General features: G+C 38.2%; 1 pseudogene; it reads right to left on the minus strand.

The window, feature by feature from the left end:
* LOC101570974 overlaps positions 1-8,573 on the minus strand; it is a 109,487-nt pseudogene extending 100,914 nt beyond the window's left edge.
* Positions 8,574-18,355: the final 9,782 nt, after the last annotated feature.

Below are 18,355 nucleotides of genomic sequence, written 5' to 3' on the forward strand. Positions count from 1 at the left end.
CTTCCTCCCTGCAAGTTAATAAATGTACTCACTCTTATTTCCACCTGGTAATTTCCAACATCTCTCTTTCAACTTTCAAACTTCTGTTACTGTAAATAAAATACATATAAAATATATAATACATCAATGTGCTGTTTAATGCACTGCATACCATGCAGGGCATTGCTGGCCCCCAGGAATGCTGCATGTCCCTTACAAATCAGAGCCTCTTCCTTCTCTGGAAAAGCAGCCAGTACTTGGATTTCATGATAATTTTCCACTTCTGTATTTTAAAAGTACTGTGCAACACACAGGCCACATGAAGTGCTGCTCCCACCCTCCCCAAATCGCCCTATTCCTCATCTGACCTATCCCACCAGGGCCAGTAGCACACATGGCAGCTCCTTGACCCAGAGGCTCTCTCACACCCTGTCTGATCATTCATTTGCCCTCTGCCACAGCCATAGGGACACAGTGAGAACAGTGCATTTGTGTAGTTCACTCCCTCACCATCACGTCTTCCCAAGAGAACGTTGACAGCTTCCCAACTGCTCTTCCAGGTTCATCTGCTTCCTGATATGCATTTTCAGTAATGTGCTGTGCTGTGGATGCTAAAGAAAATTACCAGTGGGGACTTTATGAGGTTACAAGTGTGCAGCCCCCCATGGCCTCAATGGCTTTATAGGAAGAGTACATGTCTGCTCTCTCAGATGATCCAGACAGAAAGGCTTTGCTGGATGCCAGAAGGAAGTTAGACTTCCATGTTCTTAGATTTCTCCACCTCTAGAGCCATAAACCTCTTTTCTTTATAAATTTCTTGGTTTTAAGTATTCTGCTACAGCAACAAGAAATGGACTGAAACAAGGTTGTAAGTGCTTAAAGGTAGCAGGATGGGACTTGAATTCTAAACATTTGCCAAATTCTATGGTATAAATATTTTAACCATGGAGATTTTCAAAATGACATGCAAAATCCTTGAAAATTTAAACTCTTTTAACCTGTGAGACCAGATTGATTTTTACCACAGTCCATTCCCTGTACTGTCCCCAGAGAGAGCTTGGCAAAATGGGGACATACTACCCCATTTCCCTCTTCCAATACTTCTCACTACATCTCTTCATAATGTTTAGGATGATGATTTAGGATAAGAACTTATCATTTTTATTTCTATCCACAAAATTTCCTTGCATTTCATGACTTATATTAAATAAAACCTATATGAGAGCCGAATTGTAGTTAACAATTATTCTTCCATACAAATGTCTTCTCCTTAGAATAATTTTAAAATCAAAATCATGGTTATATTTTTAGTCCTACTTCTTTTTAAACTGTTTTTAATCTACTCCACACAAATATTTATACTAACATTTCTATCTTTCTAAATTCTCCATGTTAATTTCTCACTTAATTATTTTTCATCAACACATTATTATTTCACAAAACCTTCATGGGTGATAGGTAATATACATGTCCTACCTGCCTGGCCTCCTCTACTCTCATCCATGTCTAAGAATCTGTCTCTTTTGTACATAAATAGCTACTTGGTAAGTACAGAATCCTTGCTTGTAGTAGAAACATAATAATCCACTTTTGTAGTTATTGTATGAATTATAGATCTGGCCTTTTCAAGAGTAGGTGTTATGCAATTGATAGATGATCTCCTTGTCATATATATACATATATATATATATATATATATATATATGTATATATATATGGCCTACAAGGTGTCAAGGTGTTCAGGGTCTCACTGCTAGATCCAACTCATGGTGATCCACCTGTTTACAGCCTCCCAAGAGTTGGGATTACAGTTGCCATCTCAGCATGCCCTGGGGGCAGGGCCAGCATGACAGGCCTGGGGAGCTAACCCCCAGCCCCTGTGCCTGCTTTCAGGCACTTTAATGCACTGAGCTATTTGGCCAGCACCCCCGCCCCCTTGCCTTTTAAGTAGCAGCTATGCTGCATGGCTGGCAATGTAGTCCAGTTCTCTAGATTTTGTTATATGTGGACAACGCTCTTGCAGTAGATCAACTCATTATTAGTGGGAATAGTTTTTTCATTTTTTCCCTCTTTTTATCCCTTTTTTCTTTTCTTTTCTTTTTTTTTTTTTTAAATTTTGGCAGAACCGGGGATTGAACTCAGCCCTTGCGCTTGCCAGGGAAGCGCTTATTCCACTGAGCCATCTCCCCGGCCCCTTTATCCTTTTTTTCAGTTGGCATTAACTTTGTTTTTTTAAAATTAATTTTAATGAGAAAGAAATAGCAATGAGACAATTTCAAAACAGGTTAGTAGGACGTTACAGTATTTCATTTAGAATTTTAGAGGCATTGCACCAATTATTGCTAAACTGGTACTATTTTTCAAGACACGGTTCTAACCATCTTTGAATGTCTAGAAAAATACTTAAAGCTTCACTTTCTATTCTGAAACTCACAATAGATAATAAAACACCTGGAGTCCCAGACCTGAACCAGGAGAAAGTATTCAAGCACCAGATGAAGGATAAAATTAGTAGAGTTTATTGGTCAATCAGAATATGAATCTTTAGGTTGAAGTTAAAAGTCAGTAGCTAGAAAGGGCAAATGCAAGCTTTCATATCATGGGAGAAAACACACGTTGAGGAGAGATGGAGTAGAAACTGAATTTAGGTTAGAAACGAGCAAGTTCTGGTGGGTCTAGAATTAACAGAGCAAAACTAAGCATAGCATCCTCATCATACCTTTATTAGTCAGTGGATGAATGGTGAGTAGTGTTCTCAGGTGCAAAGCTAGAAAATAACTAACCAATGGTATTTCAGCATCTTAGCTAAAGTTTATGAAAAAGCAGACCCTGAGAAGAGGGTGTCTGTGCAAGTGATTTATTTAAAAAGTGAACTCAAGAGATAGCGATAGGGATATGGGTCAACAGGGCATGAGGAGAAGCCAAAATAATACAATGTCCAAGGCCTACCTTCCATAATAGGTGAACACATCTCACTCCACAGGCTTGTCCTGCCTCAAGGCAGGGAGCTGGACTTCAAACCCAGGGCCAGTCAGAGATACAGACATGGTCCAAAGGGCTGTAAACCTCAAACACTTCCAGTTCTGTCTGGGAGAAGCAGGTGCAGCAGCAAAGATGTACATTTTAAGGATTTCAGGAAGAAAATGCCTGTAAGTAAAGCAGTCAGGGTGCAGGGCACAGGTGCAGAGAAAGAGAGGAAGGTATGAGAGTGGGGCTCCTGGTGGATCCTGGGAGCACCTGCTTTGCTTCCTGAATGCTGATAGTTGTTGGATAAATAATGACTAAACAAGCAAAACAGCTTCAGGACTGCAGGGAACATTCAGTGTGGAAAGGAGGTACAGGCAAGGATTAGACAGTTTTTGGGGTGTTTTTTTTTTTTTGGTTTTTTTTTCATATAACAAAGAGTTGGGTGTAGTAGCACATGCATATATTCTCAGGACTCAGGGAGGCTGAGGCAAGGGAATAACAAGTGTGAGCCCAGTCTGGGCAACCTAGTGCCTTAGTGAGAACTTTCCTTCAAATTATAAAAAGGTCAGGAATATAGGTCAGTGCAAAGACCCTGAGTATATCCACACAATAAAAGAACCCATAAAAAAATAAAATGATAGAAATTCAAGTGCAAAGATAGACCTCATCTTCCTCAAAATGATAGTAAGTTCCAAATAAAATGTACCTATTTCATAACTCAAAAATCTGTCCTTTGTTCCTGTATGAAAATAATGTTAACAATCTCATAAAGAGGATGGGAATTTCTCAGGCCAAATCTAGTTCCTCTTTGAATTTTCTCTTCCTTTTCTTTTCCATGAATTTTCTTGTAGTCTACTCAAAGTGATTCCTACATCGAAAAATGATTGTGTTTTTCTACATTGGCCTTGACTTCATGAAATACTCACAGGTAAGAATAGACAATCTTATTCAAATTCATCCATTTATTTATTTCATCTAGCCAACGACAAACTTAGGTCCTCACTAAAGGTAGGGACAAAGAGCACAGGATAAGCAGCCTTGCACCTTCTGAAGTGGCTCACAGGGATACACTTGCCATGATATTTTGTGCAAAAGGAAAAAATTTTGCAACAGCTTCAACATGTTTATTTTGTGTTTTTATTCAAAACACTTTATTGAACATGTACCAAGATTATTATGCACACAATGAGGAATATAAAAATCAGAGAATCATTGACATGGCTCTTCAGGTTTCTGTAGTTCATTTGAAAGGCTAGGGGTGGTAGTAGGGAGTAGACTCAGCTCAGTCTCTGATAAGGTAGCAATTAAAGGAAATGGGTGGTAGGTTGGTATGGTGGAACTGTGTATCACATCCTGAATAATATGAAAAACCTTATATGTGTTTGACCCTTTCATATGGCCTATAAATGATATTTCATCCTCATTTAATAAATAAGGGAACAATAGCTGAAAAGATACTTGCAGTGTAGCTAGAACTGACCTTTAACTAGATTATTTGATCAAAAACCCACAGTCTTTCAATATCTATGCTAAACATTGAGGATTATTCAAAATATTTTCACCCTCTCCAGGCATGAACTTAAAAAAAAAAAAAACTTTGTGTTTAAAGATCTCTCTAGAACTAATTGGGTTCAGGCTTCTGAGTAGGACATTGAAAAGAAAATGCACAGAAAGGAATTTATTAGTGATCCAATTATGGAATTAAAGTTGAACTGAATGGCTGGGAGAAAGAAAAATATCACTGAGAAAATGATAGTTTAAGAATAAGGAAAGACCTTATCAGGCCCTTCCCTGGCATGTGTACACCCAGAATGAACATCTAGACTTTTGAGTCCTTGAAGCTCAACAAAAACCCTAAAGTTTCAGCAGTTCAACCACTTCTACTGATTAGTCAGGCTAACAAATGTAAGGTCTCGGTTATCATGCCCCCACTATGTGGAAGAAAAATCAATACTCCCAGCTTCATATTAAATGAAAGCCCTCTACTCCCAAGCACAGCCTAAGGGTGCATGTGCTGATGAACTGGAAGTATCACTAACTCAGTGTTGGTCAAGGGGTCATCCAACCCAAGATATTCCAGAAATGCTACATTATTTATCACTTCCTACCAAGTATATTCTGCCTAGATCATAAAAGAAAGTATGACAGCAACAATGTAGCAACACTGTATATAGGAATAGCCCAGAACTATATGTCCATCCAGTTTAGACTGGTTAGTTGCTGGATTTCACATAGATACATTTGAGTTGACCCAACTTTATTGGACACCTATTACATGATCAGCTTTGTGCTCGACCATGTTATAGTCTCACTAGAGAGTTATAATAATTGGTAAGCCATGAAATATCAAATATCCTGGATTTTTCTGAGACAGGTCTAAGTTCAAACATTTTATCCTATTGCTGAAAACTGGGTCCTCATTTTTTGGTTTGGAATATACAGGGAGCATAAAAGTGTGTGTGTGTGTGTGTGTGTGTGTGTGTGTGTGTGTGCATATGACATATATGTATGCATGCAAGAAAAAAACAAGAAGTCAGGTTGCACAATGTGTTGAGTGACAAATATCCCTACATATTAAATACTTATTGAATCCCTCCTTTTTTCCTGCATCTTCATCACCACAGTTTACCCCGGGCGGTCATCACTCATTTAGCCTGGATTGCACTAATGAATGGTTTTCTTTACTCCTGACTCCTATAACAATTCACAATGTGTTTTCCATGCAGCAAAAAGATCTTCCAAGGATGACAGTCTTTGCTGAAAATACTTCTTCTTGCCTGCAGGATAAAATTTGAACTTCACAATGCATTTTGCAAATCCACTCAAGAGCGCTGCCACTGCCTGCCTCTTCAGCCTTTCCTGTGGTAACAGAGTCACTCAGTCCTTCGAGCCCTTTCTTCACTGTTCTGTCTGTCACTTCTTAGTCCCTGGAGTTCCATCCCCCTGGAATTGCAACCGTCCTCTCTTTTCACCTCCACATGCATTTTCAGATAACAGGCACTTTCTACATAATTTCTAATCCTTTGGATATTATTTTGATTGCCACTCTGGGAGGTCTTCTCTGTCTTCTATACTACATTAAACTGCCTGCCATGCACTTCCACAGTGTCTGCCCTTTTGCTATCAAAACTAAAGGTATAATTTGCTTTTTATCATTTGTTGATACTTTTTATGTGAAGGTAAGAATCATATCTTTTAGTCAACAATGTAATAACAGAATGCAAGAAACATTGAGGAATTCACTGAGTCTCAGTAAGTCTAGGGGACATTCAAAATATCAAGTGGCTAGAACACTGTCTAGTCCTTGGGTGCACAATAAGTAAAAACCCCCATCAATACATGACCATAATGAGTACTAACTACAGCCTTATAGTTTAGTGTGGTTGGGCTAGATGGTTTATAAGACAGTGAGGTTTTTGTATAGGAAAATTGCATAAGTACTAGAAATCATGGACCCTTTTCTCCCAGGTGGTTTGTATGAGGGGAATCATTTGAATGAATCCATGATTAAATATGTAGGCTCTGTGTACAGAAAAGTTACTTGGATAATGACATAGTCTGTGAGCATATGAAGAAATACCCAGGAGGCTAACATGCACTTCACAGAAAAGGCCCACACATCTTTTCCCAGGGTTCTGTTCATCAGCACCTTACCAACTGGAACACACCTGCATCCCCATCCATTTGGCTCATCACTCACCAGTGCGCATAAATTCTGTAGCTAAGTCCTTGATTATTCAGCCTTATGAAGCTGAGAAAGTTAGGTGTACCTGACGTGTGCTGGAGGTGGCACAGCTGGCGCACTGTGCTGATGACTTCGTTTTCTCTGGGAGTCCCATCAACCGCACTGCCTGTGAAATCAGCATTTCTGGATATGAAACAAAAATGTGAAATAAGGACTTAAAATAAGAATTGCTCCCTAACTGCTTCATTATATGTTGATAAAGGAAAATATGCATGAATTTATTTTTCAAATGAGAGACAGAAACTGACTCAAGATGTCAAATATTTTAAGGGTTAAGTAAAGGGTTCATTATTGAGTTATAAAGCTTATTTGATTATAAAAATCTATACAACTTTAAGCCTTTAAATACAAACAGAAAGAAAACAGTACTTCTTTCAGCATTCATACAGTATGTCTATTTGCAGATGCTAAAGTGAATTTGACATCATGGTAAGTAGTTCAAACAATCTATATTGCTGGGAGCTTTTTCTCACAAGAGATTGATTTTCTAGCACCATCAGCAGCCAACCCAACAACACATTCTCCTTTGTTTGCCATCCTAGAGATCTGGGATGTTGTATTTCCTACTGGCTGACGATATTAAACAAACTCTTACACATTAACTGGAAAAGCTAATGAATTATTTTTGTCTTCACTAAGAGATGACTTGAGGTTCATTTTGCTAGACAACTGCTTAGTAAAGAAAGGTTAATATGTGTAACCAAGAAGAGCAAGATGGAGATAACTATATTTTATTATTCATGAAAGTCCTCTTAAGCACTCAGTATTCCCCAACCAAATTTTGGTAGAGAGACTTTAGTACTTGGAGCTAATTGCCACAGAGCTAAAGGAATAGGACATAGGTTTTATGTTGAAGTGAGAAAGAGAATAGTAACATCGAACATTTGTTCTCCTTTGGGGTGCAGAGAAAAAAATGACAGAATGTAGATACCAGAGCTGATGAGTTGAGACCACTTAGCACAAGGGCCACAGCAAGAAGCACCCAGTGAAACTTGCAATTATGAAAGAGATGGCAACCACTACAGTAGGCACAAAGGAAGTGAGGCAAATATGTCTGGCTCCTCCTTTCCTCCCTCTACCTGCCAATAGCTGATCAAGGGTGGAAGTCAGTTGTCCATGGAACTTGAAGAATCAAGTGAGCATGGCCTAGTCTCTTGAGATGCTGGACAGAGTGAGTCAATGATGGGGAATAGATCTGTAAGTGAGCAAACAGGTGATCTGCATGTCATAGGAAAAGGACAGATGAGAAGACAGAGTTGTGCTGGAAATTCAAAGTCAGATCCCAGTAAGATATGGTCTGTGACCAAGGGCCACTGGCTGGAAGTACAAACAGATGCTTGAAATCCTTGAATAACTCACTGATATTGTAGGAGGGTTCTGGACAACAGATGAGGGTCTCTTACTAAGAAAGAAAGGGAAATGCAAAAGCTAACAGGGTAGAAGAAACTCTCACCAAATGGCTGTGTACTCTAAAAGTAATTGTAATACACTCAGAAATCCATGTCTCCTGCAAAGAAGTGCTTCCTATTTTGACTAGAAAAGTGCCTAACACAGATCTGTGCTTTAAAAAATCACTCTGGTAGCACAATGGCTCCAGGAAGGAAGCCAGGGACTGCTCAAATGACAGGAGCTCCAGAATTTGTTTTCTAAGGGCTGTATCCTGCTCCTGAGACTCAGAAAAAATCAACAACTTAGGTCTCTTGATAGTACTGGTGATGGGAAGCACAGGCTTTGGTTTGATCCTCATTTCTGTACAACTGACTCCAAAAGAAGTCCGCTTCTAGGGTTACCAGGCTAGTTCAGATGGGCCCTTGTCAGTAAATCCCAGAGACACTGTACAGCCACAAGATGGTTCCTCGTAGCGGAAGGCAGGTTTCTCCATGCCGCCTGTGGAATATCTGGCTCATTACTGCTCCAGTAGACTTAGATTCAACCCTCCTAGGCATCTTAGCAAAAGAGCAAAGGAAAGTACTCCAGCTTCTACCTCCACCCCTTGAGACAGTACTCAGTTTATGTCTGCAGGCACATTCCCTCAGAGTTTATTCTCTAACTGTGGTCCGGAAGCTGGGTACTATTTTCTTGTTTATCAGTATAAGTGTAAAAAAAATGTGCTTTTCTCCCTGGGGTGTGTGTTTAATAAGCTTTATACCCAATCTTGGCATGTGACTTTTATTCTCTAAAATGTTTTAGGGATAGAAAGGAGAGATGTTTTTGGTGGCAAAGGATTGCAATGATTAAGGCTCTTCTACAATTTCTAGTAGGAAATTGCAGCTCACTCATAACTTGAATCTTCTATTTTTATGACAGTATAACAATATCATATTCATCCGCTAAATTTTTATTCTTCACTTTAACTTTGCAATATAAAGCAAATGCAAACAATATACTAAAAAGAAAACTTAAATTTTTTCTTGAAAATTTGCTCTTTCAGAACCTCAGAAACTTCACACAGTTTGCTGTCAGAGTGCAAAGAACTTTGTTGGAAGCTGCTGTTTCACTGAGAGCTGCTGCTGGCTTTTATGATGGCTCTGAATTCATTAAAGATGGTATAAAAGGAAGAGAAAAGCAAAAAAGAAATGGATAGGGCTTTAAGAATTTAAATAACAAGTTCAATGATCTTTTTTTGGTGTCCATAGGTTTGGAGCAATCATAAATTAGAATTGATTTTTTTTTTTAATGAACACCATATACACAAGAAATGCACATAGCAGACACCAGTGTGAGGGTGGTGCTGCATAGAGCTGTGGGCCTGCACAGCTTTCAGGTTCTCAGGATCTCTCAGGAATGAGTGTCTCAGTCTGCTGAATGAGTGCTCGTAATACCAAAGTCAGAAGGTCTTGCAATGTGATTGGGAGTAGGACCGGCGGAAGGTGCACACATACGCACAGATAAAGTTATTACTCGTTGTTTATATTGTCCTGTTCTACAGAGGAGCACAGTTTATATGCTTTATTCCTTAGAAATCTGGCAATCTGAGCCCTAACAGTGGGATGCTTCAGAGGACTTCAAACTCTATTTATTCATTTTTTTTCTTCCTTTATTTCCTAAACTTACTATTTTCCTTTGTTGTTCATCCTGTTCAAAATATATGTAAAGTTTATTCATAAATATATAATAGTATATTATTTCAATAATAATATGTTGCTTAAATTATATGAAGTATTAAGAGAAATGAAGTGAGAGAAAAGTTATAAAAATAAATATGTGCGCTGCATATTGCAAAACATTTTTCCTTTGCTGAAAGGTGGTCATGAATTTGGATCTAGATTTTCCAAACATCTGTAAAAAGGAGAAATTATAAAAAAGAAAGAAAATGCAGGTCTACATAAGAAAAGAAACATAATGCACAAAAGGAAACTTCTGCCATTGATTCTTTTTTATTTTATTTTATTTTTTTTTCAGTACTGCGGATTGAACACAGGACCGAGTGCTTGCCACACAGGTGCTTGTGCTGCTGTGCTGTCTCCCCAGCCTTCTTGTTGATTATTATAAGAAAATTCTGAAATTGTATAATGGACATATCACTCTTACAACTGGAGTAACAATAATCATGGAATTCTTTCTAATAACATTCCTCAATCCAGGCCATTGGCACGATGTCAAAGGCTATTCTCACAAGAGCAATATTCTGTGGATACTTAACCTATTAAGAATGGTAGTTTTGGTTTCAGTTAAGAAGTACAAACTTTCCAGATCATGATCAACAAAAGATTCTGGAAGATATTTTATAAAATGAATATTAAAAGATAAGAGAGTAAAAGATGACCAGAGATATGACAGATTTTTTTCATTACTTGTCAAATATATTTAAGTAAATTCATGAAATTTGAATATTTCATAATTCTTCCAAGGTTCTTGTGAATGGTTTATTTATAAAGAGGTATAATATCACAATTTGCAACTAAAACTCAATCTTTTCACTGGTTTTAACCAGATTTATATGACTTGGGGTTGGGGAGGTGGCTCAGTGGAATAAGTGCTTTCCTGGCAAGCGCAAGGCCTGAGTTCAATACCCAGTTCTGCCAAAAAACCCAGATTTATATGACTCTTCTCAGTTTTGGAGGGAGGGCCATTGCTAATTCTTGAATATGTCAATATTGCAGTAGCAATTACCATATATATGCTGTATCACATACATTTATATATTACCCATTTCTCATCTAAAAGAATGAATTTTATAAATGCAAATGATAGCCAAAATAAGTAGATAAATATCAGACTATATGGGGAGCTCCCCTCATTGTAACTTTGTTATAATGAAATTGTTTCATCTTCAAGTATTATTAATACCTTTTTTAAATTATGTCACATTTCTGATACAAAATTTGATATGTTGATTAAGAAAGCAAAGAGTATTAATTACACAAAAATAGTATTTGCAAACTATTATGTAGCACCAATAATATGCTAAAATTATATATATGTATATATATTTGAATTCTCATCATAGTCCACAAGGCAGATATAATAATAATAATAACAATAACAATAATAATAATAGTACAATGTTGATTTGGCGGTTAGAGAAACTGAGCCACAAAGGGATAAGCAAATTGCCTATGACAGCTAAGGATAAAAGTTGTATCTACCAAGGAACATCAAATTTCACACTGTGCTCATGGCTTTTGTGGTTATTTACTTATACAGAAAACACTGTCAAAATATTTTTATCTACTGACAGTGCTAGTATTTTTAACTATGGCAAAAAATGATACAAAAACTGTAATACATTCAGACTGATTTCAACAAATATTTTAAATAACCAAACTAGCATTCTTACTTCAGTACTGTCATACTGGAGAGAAATTTTGCAAAAATAATTAACCCACATCTAGGTTAGTCTATAGAACCTAGTTACTTTTACCCAGAGATGATTTTTTTCAGCAAAAAAAAAAAATATTTGAGACAATTACCATCAATGCCATTTATTCACCTTCTTTCCAAATAAGGGATGGTTGTTTCCAAAGACTTCAGCTATCTGCAGAAAAGTGAAGAGAGTCACTCAACAACAATCAAATCATATAGCCCCATAGTTCATTCATCAGATACTTAGCATGGAGGATGACATTAGGATTATGTGAAGTTCCAGAAGCCAAGAATAATAATAAATTACATTTGTAAGTTTTTCTGCAATTGCCACCCCCTTGACTCCAAACAGTTCACAGTTAACTGGCCTCTGTAGATGTCAAGGATTACTATATATAGTGTAACTGATATAATAAGATAAGAACATAGAGGGCTGGCGAGATGGCTTAGTGGTCTAAAGCACCTACTTGGAACAAGCTTGGCAAAGCACAGGGACCACGGTTCGATCCCCCAGCACCACATGCCAGCCAGCACCGCCCCCGGTTGGACTGAGCTGGCCACACACACACACACACACACACACACTAAATAAATGAGTGTTAAAAAAAAAAGAACATAGAGATGTTTTGAAGTCTAATTGCTTAAATTGAAGAATGGAACAAGAATATCAGGAAAGATTTCCAGACGAAAATTTCCAGGACAGAATTTTGAATGATGCATAGGAATGGTGCAAGGAAGCAAGGTCACTCATGACACGTGCAAGACGATAGAGACAAAAGGAGCTTGATGTTATAGGGAAACTTAAACAGTGCACAAGAGAGGAAGACATGAGATAAAGTAATGATAGATAGAGAAGTTGAGATGCGCCAGATCACACAAAGCTTCCTAATAAAATTTTCAGCTCTTGTTATCCTTCAGGTCTCAAATATCCTTTTAGGCCTGTGTGTTGAAGACTTCGTCTCAGTGTACAGTGTTAAAGAAGATGGTAGGAACTTCAGGAGATTGTGCCTAAAGGAAAGAAGTGAAGTCACCAAGAGCATACATTTGAGCGGGACTGGTACAGCTTCAGAACACAAAAGGGAGGGAGATACTACCCAAAAGTTGTAGGCAAAGGAATGACATAAGGAAGCTCACATTCTTAGAGAATTCTGCTAGCAAAATGGAAAAAGACAGTGAAAACACAAAACTAGAAAATGGGAAATGTGTTTGGGGACTACTGAGGTAATCCAGTGAGAAACCAAGAGGGTGTTTCAGTGTACTTCAAAAAGAACTCTGAAGACTGCTCTGAGAAAAGGCAGTCCTTCTGATGTGAGTGCTGAGCCTCTCCGACTAGGGCTCTCAAGCATCTGGAGCTCATTTAGAAGCGCGTGCAGGCATTTTTGCATGCATGTCAAGGACGGTTTCCAAACAATAGTCCTTGAATAGAAATGTTACTCCTTGGAATGTGCATGATACTCGTGACAAGAGAGTTCACTTTGTCTAAACCCTTCAAGAAAGCAGCTATTTCTCCCGGAAAAATCCCTGTAGGAGCTCTTCTGTCTCTTAAGAAGATGTGTAGCGCCCCCAAGGTTGACACAGTGAGACGTTCTCTTGTATCTTCATCTAGAATTCAGTGGAGTGGCTCCTAAGATCTACCTTTGTGCAGTGGCAAGCATCAGACAGAGCTGACCACCATAGGACTGTCCCAGTCGACCTGCAGCAGCAACCTCCACTGCAGGTGAGCACAGTGCTGAGAATCCCGCCTCCTGGAGCTGGAGTTCTGGTAGCAGCTTGGGAGCTTCATTAGCATTCATAGCATTCCCAGCCTCATTATCTCACCCAGATGTTTCTCTGACTGCCCCTTTAAAGCATCTCTGTCTATATTCTATTTACATTTGTTCAGCAATATTGACGCTTAATGAATAAATGCACTAAACTGTCAGTACTGGAGACTAATTAAATCTGTGTATGAGCCTGAGAAGCTGATTGAAAAATTTGCAAGTAACTAAACTGGGTTTAAATAAACACTTTAGTGTAGTGCTTTAATTACACTTTAGTTGGTAATGTAATTTTTGGCTGTTTAAACTATGATTTAGGCTGAGCTAATTACAAATGATTTTCTACTCTGTAATTAATAATAACAAAATTGTAATTAGACAGCTGCTCTGCATCAGGGCAACAGTTTGTGTGAGCCGGCTCATGATAATGGCCAGGCAACAGCAGAGAGACGTATTGGGAATGGGAGCAGCCCACACCTCTCCTGGGTGCAGTTTGGGAAGCTGAACCACAGAAACCTGAGGCACTCCTTGATCCCAGATGATGCGGAGCTAGACGCCCTATCATTCGTTATAGACTAAGTGACACCAGCTAGTCTTAGTCCTGATACCTTATTTTTTTTTTAATTTAGAGAACACTTTATTCTTTTCTATAATCAAATCCACATAACTTACTTTTTTTTTTAAATTTTATTTATTTATTTGAGAGAGAGAGAGAGAGAGAGAGAGAGAGAGAGAGAGAGAGACCAGCTCAGCCCACCAGGGGGCGGGCTGGCTGGCATGTGGTGCTGGGGGATTGAACCGCGGTCCCTGATGCTTTTGCTAAGCTTGTTCTAAGTAGGTGCCCTAGACCACTGAGCCATCTCTCCAGCCCCACACATAACTTACTTTTAAAATGACCACATCTCCTTTCTTATTGACAACTATAGCTTCCAACTAACTCATCTTTATTCTCCTTGACAAATAAAATTAGGATGTTAATAAGCTGTAAATCATCAGCAGCCTAATGATTATTGTATCTTAAAATGTTTTGGTTGTATTTTCCTTAAAATGAATGATTCCAAACTTTAAGTCATAAAACAACAATCTTCTCCGTATGGTTCATGGTTCTCGGTAAAGAACTTGATTTGACACTGTAATTATTGATACATTGTGTCTACTTGCAAAGTCTAGAAGCTTAACTACGAAATAGCATTTCCATGAGGGCGTGTCCTCATTGCGTCAATTTGAGAAGTTCAGAAGTTTAATTACGTGACCCAGAAGGGGCCAGGGGCCTCACTTTGTAAACATCCTGAGCCTGTGCAAGTGGAAGGCAGGGAGACAGCGTGGGTACTACACTCACTGTGGGGCAGGTAGCCTGCATCCAATATAAGGCAGGGAAAGAGGCTTGCTTCCCCCTTTCTTTGCTCTTACTGATTTTTCTATCTTCTGCCACCTTGAACTGTTGCCTTTCTGCCATGCTACCCTGCTTCAGAGGCAGCTGATTTTGAAGTGAAACCATGATAAACTATGAGCTAACTAAACCTTTTTTTACCCTTCATTCTGAGTGTCAGGTATTTTGTTTTATCAATGAGAGAAAAGTAACTATGACAGCACTTTGTTGTTTTTGCTTCACGGTGTGCAGAGACTAGAATGAAAAGACTAGAATGCTGATGTGGCAGAGGTTGCAATTACCTAAGAGTATGTTCACTGAGCACCTACATACGGCCTCTGCACATTGCCAGTGCTTCCTAAAATCAAGGCAAGGTAGTTGGACTTCATATGGTAGCGCAGGGCTTTCACGAGTGTATTTCAGAAGATGAAGTAGAATCTGCATGGCCTCCTATGGTCTATCCTTGAAAGTCACAGAGCATCACATCCACCCTGTTCTGTTTGGGTAGTCACAATCCCACCCAGACTCATGAACCCTACAAAATAATGAGTAAGCAGCAAGTTTCTGTAGATGGGAGGGATTTTTGTTTATTTGTTTTTGTTTTTTTGTTTTTTTTTTGTGGGGGTGCTGGCTCAGCCTGCCTTAAGGCCAGGTCTTGTAAGGCAGGTGGTGGTGGGATTCAAACCACGGTATCCTGCACCTGACTACAATAGCATGAGCAGGCACTTAAACAACTGAGATAACCGGCAGACCCCTAAGCTTGGATTTTTTTGGGGGGTGCTGGTTCAGGCTGCCTTAAGAGTGGGTCTGGTAAGGTATGGGGAACTGGGGACCAAACCTTGGTTCCCTGGGCTTAAGTTTGCCCCGCAGGCACTTAAACAACTGAGCTAACCCACAAGCCCCAAGGCCCTGTAGATGGAATGTGCCCCCTCCCACCAAGTCCCATGCTACGTCCTAGGCCCCATATGCTGGCACTGGGAGAAGGAAATGATTAGGTCATGAGGATGAAGCCCTCATGAGTGGGATCAACAGTGCCATTGAAGAGATCCCAGAAAAGTCTTCATCATTTCTACTATGTGAGAACACAGAAAAGATATCAAGGAAGTGGATGTTTCTACATATTTCATCTGCCAGAACCTTGATGCTGGATTTCCAACACCCACAGAACTTTGTAAAATTACAGTGATTGTAAGCCACCTACTCTATGATAGTTTGTAATAGCAGCCCAAATTCACCAATACAAGGTAACATTGCCAAAGATAAAATAGGATAGGGAGTGCAAAAGTCATCTTGGGAAAATGTCACTCACCACAAATTTGCAGTTTATAGCCTATAAAGAGAATTTCTTATCCAATTAGTTATAGGCAGATCAGTAATATGACTTCAATTTCAAAAATTGAGAGCTATGAAACACAAATAATTAGGGCTCCTGAAATGAGCACAGGCAAAATAAAAACTGATGTGCAACCCTTTCTATTTCTGATTGTTACACTAATCATTCATCTGTCTTTTTTACAATAGAGAATAAAAAAGAGTTATAAAAAAAAGAAATGATACAGAATTCCATAAAACGCAAGAATAGGAATTCAGCCATGGTTGTTACATTGCAAAATGTTGTCTTCAAATAATTTGCTTAGATTACCAGACATATGCATACAAAATTTGTGTTAAAAAGTTGTAACAAATTAAGAAGGAGAAAAAGTGAGAATTAAATGCTACTTTCTGTAGACCAGCAGAAATCAGAAATACAATTATCCAGATTGTCCTGTGTATATACAGAAATGTAACTCCTCCCTTCCTTTTCCTTAGTTTGTCTTATTCCTAATCTGAATTGTTCCTGCCTTTCGAACAAATTGTTTCCCTTTCATGGTATCTATTGTACCTTTAAATTTTTATCTAATCTTTTCTAAGTTTTTAATTTTTTAAAAAGGATTACAAATTAGTATGAAAACAGAAAGATTTACAAGTCATACATAATTTCACTTAAGAAAGTAGTATGAATTTCACAGTATTTGTTGTAATACCTAGTGTTGTCTTCTAACCAGTTATTTATACTGCCAGATATATACATGTACAGTTGGAAGAAGAAAGAAATGTGTAAGAAATTAAGAAAAGAAAAAGTACAAACAATTGAAAAAAGGAGATAAAATAAATAAAAGCATTAATTGCTTCCAGTTGTTCAAACCATCCTGCTTACATACACAAATACATCTCTTTCCTCACCTCCACTCCTGTCCTTATCAGCTCAGGAACTCTTTCCTTCTGAATAAGTTCATTCCCTTTGCCCAGTATCTATAGTACCCTTCAGATTCCATATTTCTCTGTGAGGCTCTCACACCAAAGAGACCTGCATTTTCACATGCAGGTCTGATTTATTTCACTTAAAAATATGCTCTCTAGGTGCATCTATTTACTGACAAAAGACTCAAATTTATCCTATTTTATACCTGAATAACACTGTATTATGTAAAACTACCACATCTTATTTAATGCAATATTTTTCTAGATAATATAAATATACTGATAAGAGAAGATTTCTACATCGTGCTATTAATCTGAAAGGCAGGATGCAACAAGCCTTATGTGTGATTTCATTATGTAAATGAAATATAAAGTCAATGTAATTGCAGTATTATTGTTTATAACAAATGTTCATCCATATATATTTTCCTAGATTAGAGATTAGGGATTAAGCATCAGACCTTTATAATGTGCTTTGTAAATAAGTGCTTATTAATTTAAAACTTAGGGAACGATGCCAAAAACTGTGATAGTTAACTTCATGTGTCGACTTGAGTAGGCCTAGGAACTCTCTGATGAAGCATTGTTCCTGAGCTGTTGGTGAAACTACGATTATTTAGAACGTATTACTTATACAAATGGTGGGTTTCATTTTGAAAAATTCCCATATGCATGTAAGTAACTTCAGTCATCCACCCCAAATATTCCTCCCCTTCTTCACTCCCCCCACTTTCACTCAGATCTATGCATCCCCTTTCTTGTTTTCAGTAGCTTCTCTTTTCTCTCTTTCTTTCCATCTCTCTTTCTCTACCATTCTCTTCTTTCTTCTTTCTCTCCCCCTAGAACACTCATATAAGAATAAGCAGGCAATATTTCACTTTCTGAGTCTGGCTGATTTCATTTAACACAATTTTGTCCAACTCCATTAGCTTCTCTGAAAACATCATTTCATTCATTTTATGGCTGAATAATATCCATTGAGTATACATGGCATGTCTTCTTTTTTCATTCATCTGTTAATGGGCATCTAGACCACTTACATAGGTTAGCTATAGCAGATATGGCTATGTAGTATCTCTGTAGTAGACTGGTTTTAATTCTTTTTGACGGCATACCAAAGACTGATATAGCTGGATCAAATGGTAGCTCTATTTTTAGATTTTGAGGAATCTGTCAAGCTGTTATTTTTGATGAGATTGTATTTTAATCATTGAGCTCAATAAACCAGACTGTCCTCCCCAATGTGAGTGAGAATCATTCAGTATGTTGATGGCATAAGTAGAACAAAAGGCAGAGGAAGAAGCAATCTACCCCCAGACTTCATCTCCCTCTGCCTCATTGCTTGATTTAGAATGTCTTTCATTCTACCTTGTTTTAACTTGTGTGTAGGTATTGGAATCTTTATTTCTCCTGGTTCTCCAGTATTCAGACTAGGACTATAGTTACACCGCCAACTTTCCTGGACCACCAGATTTTCGGAGAGTGGGATCT

Source organism: Octodon degus, unplaced genomic scaffold (genome assembly GCF_000260255.1).
Source record: "Octodon degus isolate 3935 unplaced genomic scaffold, OctDeg1.0 scaffold00095, whole genome shotgun sequence".
NCBI classification, from domain to species: Eukaryota; Metazoa; Chordata; class Mammalia; order Rodentia; family Octodontidae; genus Octodon; species Octodon degus.